This window comes from Nerophis ophidion, linkage group LG08 (assembly GCF_033978795.1).
Source record: "Nerophis ophidion isolate RoL-2023_Sa linkage group LG08, RoL_Noph_v1.0, whole genome shotgun sequence".
Taxonomy (NCBI): Eukaryota; Metazoa; Chordata; class Actinopteri; order Syngnathiformes; family Syngnathidae; genus Nerophis; species Nerophis ophidion.
This window is the reverse complement of record NC_084618.1, coordinates 55,955,079-55,975,554: the sequence shown is the minus strand read 5'-3', so window position 1 is coordinate 55,975,554 and position 20,476 is coordinate 55,955,079.

Sequence of the window (20,476 nt, the reverse complement as noted above, 5' to 3'; positions counted from 1 at the left end):
AAAATGCCACAAAATCAGTCAGCCATTTTGAATATTGCACTCTGAATACATTTGGCTATTTTCTGAGACCGACCTCACGGTAGTAACATTTCTGCACCCTGCCCATGTTATTAGATTAGTCATACTGGAAAGACGCAAAAATGAATGAAGATGTGGTGTTTATCATTCACAATCCTTATATAAGTTATGAACACATGTTTGGCTTTTCTTAAGCATTCGAAATCATAAATAAATAGCTAACAACTATGTCAACAGATCATCCTCTGTTGCGCACATTCTACTCTCTATAAAAACATCCAGAAACTGCCAAAGATATTCCATTTATATGTCGTGACCTGAACATTTACCAAATATAAGTGATTTTGTTATTATAGACGCCAAAGCAGATGGACTATTTTAGCGGTGTGTTGATAGTAGTAAGCTAATGCTAGCTTTCACTGCTATTGTTGACACACTGAGCTGACGGCTGCTTCTGCTTCGTCTCAAACTTGCTAAAAGTACATTCTAGATTATGATTCATGCACCTCTCACCTGGTAGTAGACACATGTGGCCATGGTCTGATAGGCTGCTCGACTTTGACATCCCCCGAGATGGTCAAATAGACCCCAAAGGGACTTTTTTTTAACCCTTCATGAGAATTGTGATTAATTCTTTATCCAAACGAAACTATGTGAGCATCCCGTCAGTCAGCATCCCAGAGTGGAAATATTACAGTAAGTGTTTGTTTTATTTTGGGTTGTTATTGTTAGTTTGTATGTTTACTACCTAGCAATGCAGCGGATGCTATAGTGTCACAAGGAAACTGCATCCATTAATCGGCTTCTAAAGCTTATTGCACATCCTCTTTGTGTCAAAATATATACATAAGGCCCTAGTTCATAATTTTTCCCAAAGTAATCGTTGTTGGTTCTCACAAAGTCTGCTTGATTAGCATTGTTGTTGATGGGGAAGGGATCTTTGGTTCCAAAAGCGACGTCACATGATCACGTGACTGGCTTCTTCATTATCTCTCAAAATGGCTTGAGAACCTCAGTGAGATTGATATTATTTTGATCATATCCATTTAATCGCACACTTTGGAAGTCGCTTGGTGTCATGAATCAGGTACAGTATATATGATAATAGCTTCAATATAGAGGCAACTTGTTTTTCCACTTAAAGGCCTACTGAAACCCACTACTACCCACCACGCAGTCTGATAGTTTATATATCAATGATGAAATATTAACATTGCAACACATGCCAATACGGACGGTTTAGTTTACTAAATTTCAATTTTAAATTTCCCGAGGAGTTTATTGTTAAAAACGTTGCGGAATTATGACGCATGCGCGTGACGTCACGGCCTGTAAGGAAATATTAGGGCCGCACGACTCGCGGCTAAAAGTCGTCTGCTTTAACCGCATAATTACACAGTATTGTGGACATCTGTGTTGCTGAATCTTTTGCAATTTGTTCAATTAATAATGGAGAAGTCAAAGTAGAAAGATGGAGTTGGGAAACTTTAGCCTATAGCCACACAAACACACGGTGATTCCTTGTTTAAAATTCCCGGAGGTGAAACTTTACTATGGATCAGAGCGGTCAAGCGAACATGGATCCCGACCACATGTCAACCAGCAGTTTTCGGTGAGAAAATTGTGGTAAAACGTCGCCTCTTACCGGAGATCAGCTGAGCTTGCGCCGTCCATACAGCTGCCGTCGACTTCCCTCAGACACTGGCCTCAAGACACCCGTGGACACACTCCTTCTGACTATCAGGTACTATTAAACTCACTAAAACACCAGCAACACAACAGAAAGATAAGGGATTGCCCAGAATTATTCTAGTAAATGTGTTTAAAAACATCTGAATCCATCCCAATGCAATCGCCTTTTTTTTTTTTTTCTAGTCCTTCGCTATCAATATCCTCAAACACGAATCTTTCATCCTCACTCAAATTAATGGGGAAATTGTCATTTTCTCAGTCCGTAGCTCTTACTGCTGGTGGCTCCCATTATAAACAATTTGAATATGTGTGGAGCCCTGCAACTCGTGACGTAACGCACACATACTTCCGGTAGAGGCAGGGCTTTTCTATTAGCGACCAAAAGTTGCGAACTTTATCGTGGATGTTCTCTACTAAATCCTTTCAGCAAAAATATGCCAATATCGCGAAATGATCAAGTATGACACATAGAATGGACCTGCTATTCCTGTTTGAATAAGAAAATCTCATTTCAGTAGGCCTTTAACTAGTAGCTGAATCCCTTCCATAGTACACTACAAAAACTGAAATCTAAGTAAGATTAAATATCTCAAATAAGGGTGATATTTGATTATTTTCTGTCTGATAAGATAATTACTTCTCACTCAGCAGATGTTATGTTAGAGTGTTTTACTTGTTTTAGGGTTTTGGTCCGAAATGATCCCAGTAAGATATTACAGCTTGTTGCTGAGATTGTATGACCTATATTGAGTGAAACATGCTTGAAACTAGAATATCAACTGATGCAAAGCTGTGTCATCAACACTCACAAGTACAAAAGCACTTTTTTTCAAAGTAATAATTTCTTACTTCAAGCATGAAAAAAAAATCATGATGCTGTGCGCATAACATTATGTCAAGATAATGGCACTAACATTTAATATTTTTCAACATATTGCGCAAAAAGGTATCTTTTTTTTCTACCAAACCAATATGAGAATATACTTATTTTAAGGTATTTTGGGGTTCATTGAGGTTAGCTAATTTTTCTTGTTTTGGAAAGTCTTGACAAGCCGAATTTTTTTGTTCAATTGGCAGATAATTTGGCTTGGTTCAAATAAAACACCCATATTTTTTGTATTTTTTTTTTTCTTGTTTTTGAACACTGACTTTTTGGGGTGTATATACAGCCAATGATAACTAACATCCATCCATCCATCCATTTTCTACGGCTTATTCCCTTTGGGGTCGCCACCTCATTGCAGGGCTGACTATAACTAACATTTGTAGCCAAACTTTGCATAATTGCTATCATTAGCAGACAATGCAAAAAGCTAATATGTGTGTTATGTGATGCGGAGTTATGTCAATATGTGCTAACAACCGTAAGAAAGGGGGACATAATTCTTACAACACTTTGGAAAGTAGGTGACCACAAAGAGTAAAAATTACAAAAAGTCACTCCAGCATGAAAACCAGAATTTTTATTCTGAAAGGCATTCAGCTTAACAATTTGTGTCGTGCCTGTAATGACCATTTCTGAGTTTACTGTCAAGCGAGCGGTTTGAGAAAGGCAATAAATATTGCATGGATGTGACTTAAGTCCATCCAGTATGTTATAGCTTCCTGAGTGTTCCCAGCCTTATCTCGCCTCACGACATCTGTGCTCCGTCTGTTCTTTGCATGGCAGTCTGCAATTTAGTCACCACAACTCAAGAAAATTGATATTAGAGCGGCGACAAACCCCCCCCCCCAACGCGCCAACGTCAATTTAAAAGCTAATTTATCAGTGACACATGCATCACTGCGAGCGTGCAGCTGCGTGTGTGGTGGTAACACTATGCTGAAGGGAAAATACTGCATGTCAAATTGCAGTATGTATTTGAAACTGAACTAGAAAAAAAACATTCATAAAATGGAAATACGAGACTTTTACTCTCGACGTTAGCACCAAGCTCCTATCCCAAAGGCAAACTTTATGATTTGGGGGTAATCTGTCAACTAATCAGTTTCAGTTTATTTGGAACATGCATGCGAATACAATGTAATGCATCACACATTTCCAGTTGTTTCATTACAGCACGTCTGAAAAGGAGTAGGAAGAAGCAGAGCTTATTTAATCTTACCCCTTTTTCCATACCATAGCAATTTTATCCGATTTCCTTGTTCCCTGTACCAGAACCGTGAACAAATTAATAATAAACTAATAATATACCATGGTAAGCAAACAAATATTAAATACATAAATAATATTTGTCTTAATAAGAAAAAAAAGGTTCAAGATGTTCATCATAATTCTTGTTCTGTGTACTTTGTGAACACTTGTAGTTTGAACAATCTCTTAAACGGAATCATATTGGAGCTTTGTTTGATTTTTTTGCCTACTGAAATTAGATTTTCTTATTTAAACAGGTATAGCAGGTCCATTCTATGTGTCATACTTGATCATTTCGCGATATTGCCCTATTTTTGCTGAAAGGATTTAGTAGAGAACATCCACGAAAAAGTTTGCAACTTTCGGTGCTAAGAGAAAAAGCCCTGCCTCTACCGGAAGTCGCAGACGATGACGTCACATATTGATGGTTCCTCACATATTCACATTGATTTTAATGGGAGCTTCCAACAAAAAGTGCTATTCGGACCGAGAAAACGACGATTTTCCCATTAATTTGAGCGAGGATGAAAGATTCGTGTTTGAGGTTATTGATAGCGACGGACTAGAAAAAAAAAAAAAACGCGATTGAAAAAAAAAACGCGATTGCATTGGGACAGATTCATATGTTTTTAGAGACATTTACTAGGATAATTCTTGGAAATCCCTTATCTTTCTATTGTGTTGCTAGTGTTTTAGTGAGTTTAACAGTACCTGATAGTCAGACGTGTACGTCCATGGCCGGGTGTTGACGCGCAGTGTCTCAAGGAAGTCGACGGCAGCTGTATGGGCGGCACAAGCTCAGCTGATATCGGGTAAGAAGCAACTTTTTAACCACAATTTTCTCACCGAAACCTGCTGGTTGACATTCGGTTGGGATCCATGTCTGCTCTAATCCATAGTAAAGTTTCACCTCCATGAATTTTAAACAAGGAATCACCGTGTGTTTGTGTGGCTAATGGCTAAAGCTTCCCAACTCCATCTTTCTACTTTGACTACTCCAATATTAATTGAACAAATTGCAAAAGATTCAGCAACACAGATGTCCAAAATACTGTGTAATTATGCGGTTAAAGCAGACGACTTTTAGCTGTGTGTGTGTGCAGCGCTCATATTCATAACAGCCCGTGACGTCACGCGTACACGTCATCATTACGCGACGTTTTCAGGAAAAAACTCCCGGGAAATTTAAAATTGCAATTTAGTGAACTAAAAAGGCCGTATTGGCATGTGTTGCAATGTTAATATTTCATCATTGATATATAAACTATCAGACTGCGTGGTGGGTAGTAGTGGGTTTCAGTAGGCCTTTAATTCTTTCATTAATTTGATTCCACATACGGATATGCTAAAGGTGTTAAGTGTTGTACGTGCATAGAAATGTTTTAAATTAGATTTTCCTCTAAGGTTATATTTCTCCTTTTTTTGTTGAGAAGAATTGTAGTACATTCTTGGGTAGCAGGTTTTAGTTTGCTTCACACATCAGTTTTACATACCTGAATCTGATACTATCTGCTGTAATAGTGTGATGTCCACATTTCATATAATTTGTACAGATTCTGTTTCAAAATTTTTATTAAAACGTTATTTTGCTAAGATGGATTTTTTATTTTTTATTTTCTAAAACCATGTCAAAATTTATGTTTTTACCTAAAATTACAGAACGTTTGGGCTGTAAAAATGAAGGGCGAAATACTTTTGAATGAATTTGCTTTCTGAATATGAGGAAAATGCACACATTTTGCAGAATAAAATAAAATAGAGCAGTACCCTGTTTTTTTTTAGTGCCAAAAAGCCAAACTGAAACTCTCACAAAATCCATCCATTTTCTACTGCTTGTCCCTTTTGGGGTCATGGGGGGTGCTGGAACCTATCTCAGCACATTCGGGCGGAAGGCGGGATACACCCTGGACAAGGCGCCATCTCATCGACATGCTAGCCAGATAAGCGTCAAGTTGTAAAAAAATGTGACTCTTAGGCGCATCTGCTAAATGAGCTCAAAATGCTAGCATGCTAATGTTAGCATGCATCGGTTTACCAAAATACGTCTTTGAGATGTTTACCGGCAAAATTTGCTCAAAAGCTGGCATGCTAATGTTAGCATGTGAATATCAACACGGGTCAAATAAAAAAGTATGTAACACTGGGGTTTTTACCTGCAAAACTTGTGAATAAAGCTAATGCTTGCATGCTACCAGTTAGCATCAATCAAGTCTTAAGTAATTAGCTAGAAATTCTACCATGCTAATCTCAGCATGTTAACATTCTAACATTAGCATTAATATTTGTAAAATGCTACCATGCTAATGTCAGCATGTTAACATTCTAACATTAGCATGGGAGTATTTTACAAACATTAACAAAGAGCGTTTTGACTTTGTAACAGATTGCTTCAGTTAAGAAATGGAGGAAAAGTGTTGAAAAATTGCCCATTCATAAAAAACATGAATATAAGTACATTTTTAATTTATAATACATACCTTTAGAGTACATTGTGGACTTTTTTTAATCCTTATAGATACATTTTTGCTTTATTTTATCACCAAAACTTTGGTTGTGTTAATTCGATTGGAATAATTGTTTACCCTGAGAGGTTTTTTGTTTTTACCATACAATGTAATGCATCACACAATTCCAGTTATTTCATTACAGCACGTCCGAAAAGGAGTAGGAAGAAGCAGAGCTTATTTAATCCTACCCCTTTTCATACCATAGCAATTTTATCCAATCTCGTTGTTCTCTGTAACAGAAAAGTGAACAAATAAATAATATACCATAGTAAGCAAAGAAATATTAAATACATAAATAATCTTTGTCTCAATAAAAACAATGTTTTTTAAAAAAAAGGGTTTATTTTAAATTATTTCAGATGTCAACGATATGCTGGGAAATAATTTTTCGATTCATATTTTTTTAGTAAACCAGCCCTTTGACACATAGTATACAGTGTATGGATGGTAACATATTTTTAGCAACATTTTCGAACAAAAAAAAAACCCAGACATAATTAGTTTAAATTAGCATCCGACACATATACCCAAATTTTATTTAGGACTGAAGCAAACTGAGCGATTTGAGCAAAAGAAAAAAAAAAGCTACAAAAACATATTATTTAAAAATGTTTTCATACACTCCTAACTCCCTGATGACTTTTCCATCCCGATGGCACTTAACGACTATTGTATTACATTATGTACTCCCCAGAGGGTCAAGCAAAATGATAGTGTGCTTGATTTTCCGTAGCTGACATTATACTTGCCTGTGCAATGTAAAATAGTAAAACTCTATTTTGCCTCAATTACATGAACTATTTCTGCCTTTTCGGTTGTTTTTGCATGTCCTTAACGAGTAGGTTGTATCTAAATGATTGAATTTACGAAATGTGTAGCACCCACTATAATGTGATTTTACTATTTTAATGTTAATCAAACTGTTGTTCATTGAATTCAAAAGAGTTAAGTCTGTCCTCTTACTTTGTCAACTCACCAAAACCACAGAATGACAAAGAAGGGAATTGTAATTGACATGAGTTCATTTTATCACATTGTATTATGGAGTTTATTTTAGAGCTATGGTGAATGTGTATTGTTCCAACTAAGGATACAATGAATAAAAGTTGTCTTTTAATAGTGGGTGGAAACTTGCTTTTATTCCAAATGTCTTTAAAACCGTGCAATGTGAAGTTTCTTCCAAAACCACAATGCCCTTAAAGGAAACCCTCTAACAAGAAACATATTGGTGAAATTCAGGCCTCATGGTCTGCTTCTCCGTTTTCCTTTTTGCTGCCCTGCGCTGACCTTTAAATTCAACAGTGTTCCCATTCCAGTTCCAGTTGTGCATGCTTTTCACAAAAAAGTACATTTGATGTCTGGTTTAACACAATAAAATTCATTTTTCTTCATTTTGCAAATGCCTCAAAAATGTACATACACTGCATTGCAGGAGTCACAGGAGAAGTCTGCTGTTTTTGAGATCATCTCTATGACAGCCCTCTGGTGATGTCAAGAATCTGCTGCAAAAATGTGAGTCTCTCAAGTTTACAACTCACAGGCCACCATTTTAATAGACCAAATGATGAAAAAGAGAGGAATTATAATGGAACCCTGAGGAACACTTCTTGTATAACTAAAGAAGTTGAACAAATGACTGATGTCTGCATCTGCATTCGCGGACCATAGGGTGCACCAGGTTTTAACCTCTTAAAGGCCTACTGAAACCCACTACTACCGACCACGCAGTCTGATAGCTTATATATCAATGATGAAATATAAACATTGCAACACATGCCAATACGGCCTTTTTAGTTTACTAAATTACAATTTTAAATTTCCCGCGGAGTTTCCTGTTGAAAACGTCGCGGAATGATGACGCGTGTTTGTGACGTTATTGGCTGGAGGGGACATATTAGCCAGCACCACTTGCGGCTAAAAGTCGTCTCTTTTCATCGCGCAATTACACAGTATTTTAATGTGTTAACAGTGATTCAAGTTCCTCTAAACATCAGGAGCCTTCTATAGTTTTTCAGAATTTGCTGCAAAAATGTTTGTCTCCCAAGTTTTAAGCTGAACCGGATTTCTTGCACAACCCTGCTGTACCATATAACGCCCTTTAAATTTTAACACCCGGCAGCGAGGAACTGCAATCAGAGGAAGAAATGGCATATTTCCTGTATTCAAACCCCGGCCAAATTCATACCAAAGAGTATAAAAACGAGGCCTGTTACCTTCCTGCTTGGCACTCAGCATCAAGGGTTGGAATTGGGGATTAAATCACCAAAATTATTCCTGAGTGCGGCCACCGCTGCTGCTCACTGCTCCCCTCAACTCCCAGGGGGTGGTCCAAGGGGATGGGTCAAATGCAGAGGTTAATCTCACCACACCTAGTGTGTGTGTGTGACCATCAGTGATACTTTAAAGGCCTACTGAAATTAGATGTTTTTATTCAAACAGGGATAGTAGGTCCATTCTATGTGTCATACTTGATCATTTCGCAATATTGCCATATTTTTGCTGAAAGGATTTAGTAGAGAACATCTACGATAAAGTTTGCAACTTTCGGTGCTAAGAGAAAAGCCCTGCCTCTACCGGAAGTCGCAGACGATGAAGTCACATGTTGATGGCTCCTCACATATTCACATTGTTTTTAATGGGAGCCTCCAACAAAAAGTGCTATTCGGACCGAGAAAACGACAATTTCCTCATTAATTTAAGCGAGGATGAAAGATTCATGTTTAAGGATATTGATAGCGACGGACTAGAAAAAAAAAAAACGCGATTGCATTGGGACAGATTCCGATGTTTTTAGACACATTTACTAGGTTATTTCTGGGAAATCCCATATCTTTCTATTGTGTTGCTAGTGTTTTAGTGAGTTAAATAGTACCTGATATTCGGAGGTGTGTCTCCACTGGTGTGTTGACGCCAGTGTCTCAGGGGAGTCGACGGCAGCTATGGACGGCACAAGCTCAGCTTTTCTCGGGTAAGAACGGACTTTTTAACCACAATTTTCTCACGGAAACCTGCTGGTTGACATGTGGTCGGGATCCATGTTGGCTTGACCGCGTTCTGATCCATAGGAAAGTTTCACCTCCAGGAATTTTAAACAAGGTGTTTGTGTGTCTAAAGGCTAAAGCTTCCCAACTCCATCTTTCTACTGTGATTCATCCAATATTAATTAAACAAATTGCAAAAGATCCAGCAACACAGATGTCCAAAAAACTGTATAATTAGGGGACGGCGTGGCGCAGTGGAAGAGTGGCCGTGCGCAACCCGAGCGTCCCTGGTTCAAATCCCACCTAGTACCAACCTCGTCACGTCCGTTGTGTCCTGAGCAAGACACTTCACCCTTGCTCCTGATGGGTGCTGGTTAGCGCCTTGCATGGCAGCTCCCTCCATCAGTGTGTGAATGTGTGTATGAATGGGTAAATGTGGAAGTAGTGTCAAAGCGCTTTGAGTACCTTGAAGGTAGAAAAGCGCTATACAAGTACAACCCATTTATTTATTTATAATTATGCCGTTAAAGCAGACGACATTTAGCTGTGTGTGTGTGCAGCGCTCATACTTGCTAAAAACCCGTGACGTCTTGCATACACGTCATCATTACACGACGTTTCGAAGACGAAACTCCCAGGAAATTTAAAATTGTAATTTAGTAAACTAAAAAGGTCGTATTGGCATGTGTTGCAATGTTAATATTTCATCATTGATATATAAACTATCAGACTGCGTGGTGGGTAGTAGTGGGTTTCAGTAGGCCTTTAAGTTTAATATTTGACTTATTCCCTCAGCAATTTTGCTTAGGGAGCTATGGTCGGCGTGGCGCAGTGGGAGAGAGGCCGTGCGCAACCCGAGGGTCCCTGGTTCAAATCCCACCTAGTACCAACCTCGTCACGTCCGTTGTGTCCTGAGCAAGACACTTCACCCTTGCTCCTGATGGGTGCTGGTTGGCGCCTTGCATGGCAGCTCCCTCCATCAGTGTGTGAATGTGTGTGTGAATGGGTAAATGTGGAAGTAGTGTCAAAGCGCTTTGAGTACCTTGAAGGTAGAAAAGCGCTATACAAGTACAACCCATTTATTTATTTATTTATTTAATTGTCTTTGTAACGCAAGGTACTATGGTGTAAAATAGGCAATAGAGCAGTGTACGTGTTTTGCAAAAAACTCACATTCTTGTCGCGTTCTCATTGTAAAAACATACTGTCATACCTCGAATGGGCAACAATAAAGAGACTCCATCCATCCATCCATTTTCTACTGCTCGTCCCTTTCGGGGTCGTGGGGGTCCCTGGAGCCTATCTCAGCTGAATTGGGTGGAAGGCGGAGTAAACCCTGGACAAGTCACCCACCTCATTGCAGAAATTACGCCAATTACCAGAATATTGCATTTTACAGTTGTTGCAGCACCATCTCTCTGCACTGTCTTCATCTTATGCTATAATTTCTATAGCACCCCTGACAGGAAAATTAGTCCCATGTGTAGCAGATCTCAAATAGCTGACTCCAACTGGGTTAAAAACGGCGCTGGTTGGAATCAACCCGAATGTGGTCAGGAAATATATAAAAAGGACATATTTGGAATGTGGAAATTTAGCATATCAGTAACACACATTTAAAATATATCCCACTTGTATCTAAAGCTGTTGCAGCCATCCATTGAGTGATGTACTTGTGTGTACTTTAAATTGCACATTGCATGGCCATGTGGAATTAATTTCACCATTTCTCCGAAAAGTAAAAGCCTTTGCTATGTCCTTGTTGCAACATGGTGATAAATGTGCTTTAGCGAGATGGGAGGACACTGTTAGTCTCTTCCTAAACTAAGCAAAAGCCAGGTAATGTTATTGTTGCTGATGCTTTTTTTTGACATTGCTTTTTAGTTGTGTTCATTTTCCTGAACGGTTCGGGTTGATGAAGCCGATCGTGAGTTACGTGGCGTTCACTTCAAACAGACACTACCTCTTATCCAATCAATCAATCAATCAAAACTCTATTTATAAAGTTCATTTCATACATTAAAAAAAAGAAACGCAAAGTACTTTACAGAGTTAAAAACAATACCTCGGTGACCCACATCCCCCATTATCACACACATGCACGAATACAGATACCAAACACAAACACACACACCCAACATACACACATATGCAACTAAATGGACAAATGATTGCATGGCTGAGTACGGAGGGGCCATGTGAGTAAACACTATAACAGGAGCCACCTGCACCAGGAGGTCATCAGACCCTGGGCACCAAAACGCTGACACAAAAGCGCCCCCACAAGCACGGCCGATAACCTCTGAGGCAGATGGCTCATCTGAGGAACGTTGGAAAATATTAAATAATAAAACTTGTAAAATGTTAAGAACTTTGAGTAGAGATAAATAATAAAATACAAGTAAGACATGTGAAGATTAATAGAAAAAATGGAAATGAATACACAGTAAATAAATAAAACTAAATAAAATATTGCATAAGCTAAAGGATAAAAAAGTAAAATACAAATTACCTCAATAAAATAATTAATATCAGGTAAAAGCCAAATCAAAAAAGTGGGTCTTAAGCCTGCTCTTTAAAACACGAACATTCTCACGTCTATTAGCATGCGTAACTTTGTTGACTAGGAAGAAATATTGTTGTGTTACAAACTTTTGTGGGGTGTTGCTTCTTTATTTGTGATTACTTCAAGCGGATTATTATCTATCTGTGCGTAGCAGTGGCACTTGAACTGAATGTCACAGGTTACATAATTAGGACAGTTAGCTGGATGAAAAAAAATACTGAGCAGTAGGTCTATGAATCTTTGGGTGTCCCACGATTCGATTCCATATCGATTTTTGGGGTCAAGATTCGATTAAAAAAATTGGGTTTTTTTTTTCAATTGAATATGATTTTCGATTCAAAAACGATGTTTTCCTGATTTAAAATGATTCTCTATTCATTCAATACATAGGATTTCAGCAGGATCTACCCATCTGCTGACATGCAATCAGAGTAGTAGATTTTTGTAAAAAGCTTTTATAATTGTAAAGGACAATGTTTTATCAACTGATTGCAATAATATAAATTTGGGTGAGGGGCGGAGCTTTCTACCGATCACCACCTGGTGGTGAGTTGGCTGTGATGGTGGGGGAGGATGCCAGACAGACCTGGCAGGCCCAAACGCATTTTGAGGGTCTGCTGGTAACGTCTGGCAGAGTCTCCTGTCAGAGAGAGTTTCAATTCCCACCTCCGGAAGAACTTTGAACATGTCATGAGGGAGGTGCCGGACATTGAGTCAGAGTGGACCATGTTCGGCACCTCTATTGTCAAGGCAGCTGATTGGAGCTATGGCCGCAAGGTTGTTGGTGCCTGTCGTGGTGGTAATCCCAGAACCCGTTGGTCATACTTGCCAACCCTCCCGGATTTTCTGGGAGACTCCCAAAATTCAGCACCTCTCCCGAAAACCTCCAGAGACCAATTTTCTCCTGAAAATCTCCCGAAATTCAGACTGAGCTGGAAGCCACACCCACTCCAGCTCCATGAGAAGCTGACTCAATGTTGTGACCCTCTTAAACAGGACAATACTGCCATCTACTGTACATAGAGTAGAATGTAAATATATTCTACATTTAAGTGCAGTCAAGGAACATGCATAAGGGAGTTTCTTCTGAAGCCCACAGTAAAGAGACGTAACTTCATCACGTCGCCTGGTTATTGACTCCAACCCAATATATTACACCGTCGACGAGGAAAATGAAGAAATACGCTTGCAAGTTCCAGAGCGATTGGAAACAAGAATTTCAGTTTATCCAGGAGAGTTTGAAGGGGAAGGGGTATGTTGCCTGTAAATTTTGTAGAACAGACTTCTCCATTGAACACGGTGAACAGATATACTCAGCCATGAACGGTCAGTCAGCAAAGCACAAAGTATCCGCAGCGCAGCATCGTTCACAACCCAGTATTATGGCCCACCTCGCAAAATGGAGACCCGATGGTGTATCTTATGCTGAGACAAAGATGGCTTTGCTGATAGCTGGAAGCAACATTCCGTTCTCATTTGCAGATGTCTACAACAAATCAGATTCGGAGATCGGACGCCAATACGCAAATGGCAGAGCAAAGGTTACTCAAATAGTGAAAGGTAAGTGTTGTTGTTTTTTTAGTAACCAGCAAACACAGTACAATTAGTAGAACAACTGTGTTTTTATTACTGTGTATTTGATAGGTGCTGTCTGAAATTCAACTATTTATTGTATTTATATATATAATAAAATAAATATATATAGCTAGAATTCACCTAAAGTCAAGTATTCCATACACATATATATATATATATGTATATATATATATATATATATATATATATATATATATATATATATATATATATATATATATATATGTATATATATATGTATATATATATATATATATATATATATATATATATGTATATATATATATATATATATGTATATATATATATATATATATATATATATATATATGAAATACTCGAGTTGGTAAATTATACGCCACCCCTCTTAACCATGCCCCCGCCCCAACCACGCCTTCAACCATGCCCCCAACCACGCCTCCGCCCCACCCCCGACCGTGCCCCCCCACCTCTCAAAATCAGAGGTCTCAAGGTTGGCAAGTATGCCGTTGGTGGACACCAGCAGTGAGGGATGCCGTCAAGCTGAAGAAGGAATCCTATTGGGTTCTTTTGGCTCATAGGACTCCGGAGGCAGTGGACGGGTACTAACGGGCCAAGCGGTGTACAGCTGTAGCGGTCGAGGAGGCAAAAATTCGGACATGGGAGGAGTTCGGGGAAGCCATGGAAAACAACTTCCGGACGGCTTCGAAGCAATTCTGGACCACCATCTGCCGCCTCAGGAAGGGGAAGCAGTGCACTATCAACACCGTGTATGGTGCGGATGGTGTTCTGCTGACCACGACTGCGGATGTTGTGGATCGGTGGAAGGAATACTTTGAAGACCTCCTCAATCCCACCACACGTCTTCCTATGAGGAAGCAGTGCCTGGGGAATCTGTGGTGGACTCTCCTATTTCTGGGGCTGAGGATGCTGAGGTAGTTAAAAAGCTCCTCGATGGCAAGGCCCCGGGGGTGGATGAGATCCGCCCGGAGTTCCTTAAGGCTCTGGATGCTGTGGGGCTGTCTTAGTTGACAAGACTCCGCAGCATCGCGTGGAGATCGGGGGCGGTACCTCTGAATTGGCAGAACGGGGTGGTGGTCCCTCTCTTTAACTCCAAGTCGGAGTCCAAGGTTCTCGCCCGGAAAAGGGTGGAGTGCCGCCTCCGGGTTGGGGAGGAGACCTTTCCCCAAGTGGAGGAGTTCAAGTACCTAGGAGTCTTGTTCACGAGTGAGGGAAGAGTGGACCGTGAGATCGACAGGCGGATTGGTGCGGCGTCTTCAGTAATGCGGACGTTGTATCGATCCATTGTGGTGAAGAAGGAGCTGAGCAGAAAGGCAAAGCTCTCAATTTACCGGTCGATCTACGTTCCCATCCTCACCTATAGTCATGAGCTTTGGGTCATGACCGAAAGGACAAGATCACGGGTACAAGCGGCTGAAATTAGTTTCTTCCGCCGGGTGGTGGGGCTCTCCCTTAGAGATAGGGTGAGAAGCTCTGTCATCCGGGAGGAGCTCAAAGTAAAGCTGCTGCTCTTCGAGAGGAGCCAGATGAGGTGGTTCGGGCATCTGGTCAGGATGCCACCTGAACGCCTTCCTAGGGAGGTTTTTAGGGTACGTCCAACCGGTAGGAGGCCACGGAGAAGACCCAGGACACGTTGGGAAGACTATGTCTCCCGGCTGGCTTGGGAACGCCTCGGGATCCCCTGGGAAGAGCTGGACGAAGTGGCTGGGGAGAGGGAAGTCCTGCTTAGGCTGCTGCCCCCGCGACCCGACCTCGGATAAGCGGAGGAAGATGGATGGATGTTATGGTATTGCTGCGTATTGTTTTGTTGGATTGATTAAAAAAAAAATTAAATAAAAATAAAAAAATTCTAAATGAGAATCGATTCTGAATCGCACAATGTTAGAATCGCGATTCAAATTCGAATCAATTTTTTCCCACACCCCTACTGAGCAGCATCAATAGTCTAGAATTGTACCGGTCTTCCTGGACCGACCCAATTAGGAACCGGCACCAAAAAATGGACATGGTATACATCCCTAATAGTAACAAGGAAATTTTATATTTACAGTATTTTTTTCATTTTAAGAATTAAAACAATTTATTTCCTGGATGCATTGATTACAAAAGGCACAGTGTAGCAACGGACGCTACTTCCACCAATATGTGATGGGACACAAGAAGAGGATTTTATTGTTTTATGTTTTATTGCCATGCAAGTTTTATAGTTTTTTTTATTGCTGTGGATTCTAAATTGCATGTTTTTACATTTTAAAATTTGATTGTATTTTTGATTGCATGTTTTTACATTTTAGAATTTGATTGTCTTTTTAATTGGATTTTTTTACTCCATGTGACCTGTGATGAGGTGGCGACTTGTCCAGGGTGTACACCGCCTTCCGCCCGATTGTAGCTGAGATAGGCGCCAGCGCCCCCCGCGACCCCAAAAGGGAATAAGCAGTAGAAAATGGATGGATGGATACTCCATGTGAACTTTGCTGACATTTCGTGGGATTTATCGATTAAGAGTGACAGATGCGTCATATAACGTACTTATTCAGCCTGTTGTTCACTATTCTTTATTTATTTTAAATTGCCCTTCAAATGTCTATTCTTGGTGTTGGATTTTATCAAATAAATTTACCCCAAAAATGCGACTTATTCTCCAGTGCGACGTTTAGGTTTTTTTCTTTCTTTATTATGCATTTTCGGCCGGTGAAACGTATACTCCGGAGCGATTTATAATCCGAAAAATACGGTAGGTGTTTTGCCAACAGGATTATTTGGAATATGTACATTTTCAGAATGTGCCTGTTCTATTGTTAGCCAAAGTAAGACAAAGAAAACAATTTTGAAGTTGTCTTTATTTTTGTATTTATATGCCTCGGTTTTACAAGTCCGGCCCGCTTTGGAATAGATTTTCCTCCATGCGGCCCCTGTGCTAAAATGAGTTTGACAACTCTGCTCTAGTGAGTGCATGAGCCCGGAACTTGTTTTTGTTTTTCCCCCAAAGTGATGCTCATTGGAGAAACAATGGACAAAACAGCAGACATGTCCTCCCATAAAAAACAAGTGATGTCAGCGGTTCAAAAAAGCCACTCAAAACCTTTTGTTAGAGGAACACACTGCATGTCTGATGTCATGTCATCTCCGCTCATACACATGCACACACACACACATACTGCATGTCCTGTGTGGTTGCATAAGTGCACAGTGTCCGTGGACAAAAAGAAACATAATGAAAGCGTTTGAGTAAAATCACAGGATGTCGCAATGAGATCCAAATCCGGCATCCTGTGAGTGACAATGGACACCAACAAGTGTCCAGTTGAAGACAATCCCTTGTGGGGGTTTTTTTCCCTGCATGGGAAACGACACAACTTCTATTTTTGGTGGTATTACCAAAAATAATGATGGCCAAAAACCAGCAAGTATGAAGCCTGGCTGTAATGAATGCAAAGATAATTGCAGTGATATTTATAAGATTCTATAACACTTTGACACCATGTAACAAATTGTTGCAACTATAAGATGGTGTTGTTTTCCATTCTTTACTATACTAATAACAATGAAATAAAACATCATTATTGGACACGTGTGTCACACTTGGATATGATTGTGCAATATGTATTTGTCTGCCATCTCTCATTGCTATGGTCTACTTTGCTGTACAACTCGAAGCCAAGTAGACTAAAGAGAACCAGACGGGCTTCAGACTACCAAAGTAATGACATCATACGTGCACTGTGACTTAAAGAGCTGTTTGGGGGATTGGAGAGGGTGGATTTAAAGCAGGGGTGTCAAACTCATTTTAGATCAGGGGCCGCATGGTGAAAAAGCTACTCCCAAGTGGGCCGGACTGGTAAAATCACGGCATGATAACTTAAAAATAACTTCAAATTTTTTTCTTTGTTTAAAAATAGAACAAGCACATTCTGAAAATGTACAAAACATAACTTCGTTGTTGTTGTTGTTTTTTTACACATACACGTTGCGGTTAATAATATTGGATCTTTATTTGTTGTTATTTAAAATATCTGAATAAATTATGTGATAATGTTCATCAGTCAACTCATTAGTGTTACTTTTCAATTTATCAAGATTAAAAATAATCCATCCATCCATCCATCATCTTCCGCTTATCCGAGGTCGGGTCGCGGGGGCAACAGCCTAAGCAGGGAAACCCAGACTTCCCTCTCCCCAGCCACTTCATCTAGCTCTTCCCGGGGGATCCCGAGGCGTTCCCAGGCCAGCCGGGAGACATAGTCTTCCCAACGTGTCCTGGGTCTTCCCCGTGGCCTCTTACCGGTCGGACGCGCCCGAAACACCTCCCTAGGGAGGCGTTCGGGTGGCATCCTGGCCAGATGCCCGAACCACCTCGTCTGGCTCCTCTCGATGTGAAGGAACAGCGGCTTCAAATTACAGGATGTTATTTATGTAGTTTGCTCATTTTCTTCGACTTGTGCATTAACATCATGTGGTTTATATTTTTGTACATATGTAGCATCATCTATCCATCCATCCATTTTCTACCGCTTATTCCCTTTCGGGGTCGCGGGGGGCGCTGGCGCCTATCTCAGCTACAATCGGGCGGAAGGCGGGGTACACCCTGGACAAGTCGCCACTTCATCGCAGGGCCAACACAGATAGACAGACAACATTCACACTCACATTCACACACTAGGGCCAATTTATATACAAATAATTGCTATTGCGACATCTAGGGGATACATTTAGAACAGCAGTTTCTTTCATTTGTAAATTTTGGCTCATTTTTATACTTAGCAAACTCATCCCGCGGGCCGTACGTTTGACCCCCCTGGTTTCAAGGCTCCCTTTTAATGCACAATAACCTTTTTAATGACGTTATATCTGTAATATTTGCATATGTCTCTGGAACATGTTAATGATTCAAGTTAAAGTTAAAGTACCAATTATTGTCACAGACACACTAGGTGTGGTGAAATCATTCTCTCCATTTGACCCATCACCCTTGATGACCCCCTGGGAGGTTAGAGGAGCAGTGAGCAGCAGCGCTGGCCGCGCCCAGGACTAATTTTTGGTGATTCAACCCCCAATTCCAACCCTTGATGCTGAGTGCCAAGCAGGGAGGTAATTGGTCCCATTTTTTATAGGCCACTGAGTAGGTTTATATAACAACTGAACAACAGTCATTATAATCAGCTCATTGTTAAATGTTGAATAAAAATATCACTAAACACACAAAAAGTTCCGGTGTTGATTCCCATGTATCGAGAATTGGTACTGTATCAATTTGAATGTGAAAGCTATAATTTTTTATAAATGGATGTTATGTGACGTCGTAGTTCCTCTAATCGGCGCAATAACTATATCGTGCACCCCTAATTCCAATGGAAAGTTCTATGAATTCTGCATTGATTTATTTTTTTAATTCCTCAAGCAAGATGTTTTTTCTTGTCATATGGAAACATCTGACGACTTACCAAACGGAAAAAAGTTGTCTCGCGCAAACCCTTAAGAAATATCTTCCCGCCAATGGTCAGCCTTTCCGACTGGAGTGTGACCCAGCCTCCTCCAAAGGAATGGCCTTCCTAAACCACCACGAGTGTCGCAGCAAAAACAACATTCCAGGCATATCATTTTTGGACAGCAAAGCCACATCCATTTCTAAAATTTGACAAACACATGAACGTCTTTGCCTGCATGGTGACTCCCATCTCAAACGTTATCCAATAAGCTGTGACTCTTGTGTCCATTTAAGTGTCCTGCTTACACTCAACATGCATAAATAATAGTTCACTAACTTAAGAGTCATGGTCCTGATGATACTGTAATTGTACATGCTAATTGGGATTTGTTATATATTGTATTTATTATATAAAAAATATAATCCATCCATCCATTTTCTACCGCTTGTCCCTTTCGAGGTCGCTGGGGGTGCTGGAGCCTATCTCAGCTGCATTCGGGCGGTAGGCGGAGTACACCCTATAATATAGAATAGAATAGAATAGAGTTTTATTGTCATTATTGCAGTGAACAGGTTCAAAGAACAACAAAATTGGAGCAGATCCCTTAAGGTGCATGTACAATATGGTAATATAAATAGTAAAAAAAAGATAAAAATAAGAGATGTATCTATATATATGTATATATATCCACACACATGCACATATGCATACATATGAATACATATACACATACATATAATATTGTTGCACATTATAGTCCGGAAAAAAAATAAAAAATAAAAGACATGACACATGAGGACATGATGGACATATTGTGCTCACTCAGTGCCTAATAATAATATAATATCCATCCATCCATTAATTTTCTACCGCTTGTCCTTTTCAGGGTGGTGAGGCGTTGCTGGAGCCTTTCAGCTGCACTTGGGCGTAAAGTGGGTTACACCCTGGACAAGTCGCCACCTCATCACAGGGCCAACACATATATATTGTATTTTACACTGCTACTATGGTACATTTTTAGTCTACTTTATACCTTTTATTATCCTTTCCATCCTTACTCTTTCCATATTTTGTAACTGAGCTACTGTGTGGTACAATTTCCCTTGAAAAGTTTGTCTAAGTCTAATGATCCTATAGGTTACATACTTAAGCCCTTTGATCAAAGTGGTTCCCATCAAACCTGGCATTAAAATAAAAGTGAAAATGCAAATAATGAGAACATTTTTGAAAAGTATATCAAATGTATTAGCACATTAGTATTATCACCTTGTAAACTAAATGCTGTATCAATGTTCTGTCAATCATAATCATGAAAACGAGTTTGCTGGATTAGTGTTTCCATGTTATATTTACTTCGAATAAGTATAACAGTAATAATACATAATACAAAACTGCACAAAACGCAGATTTCCTTGTCAAACAGGTATTGAACTAATTTTACATAAACAGTGCCATCTAGTGGTAAATTGGCGTCTCCTACTGTATTATTTCCCCGAGTTCACTTTACCTCAGAAATTACAACTTTCCAGATGTCAATGACGTCGTACCTGTGT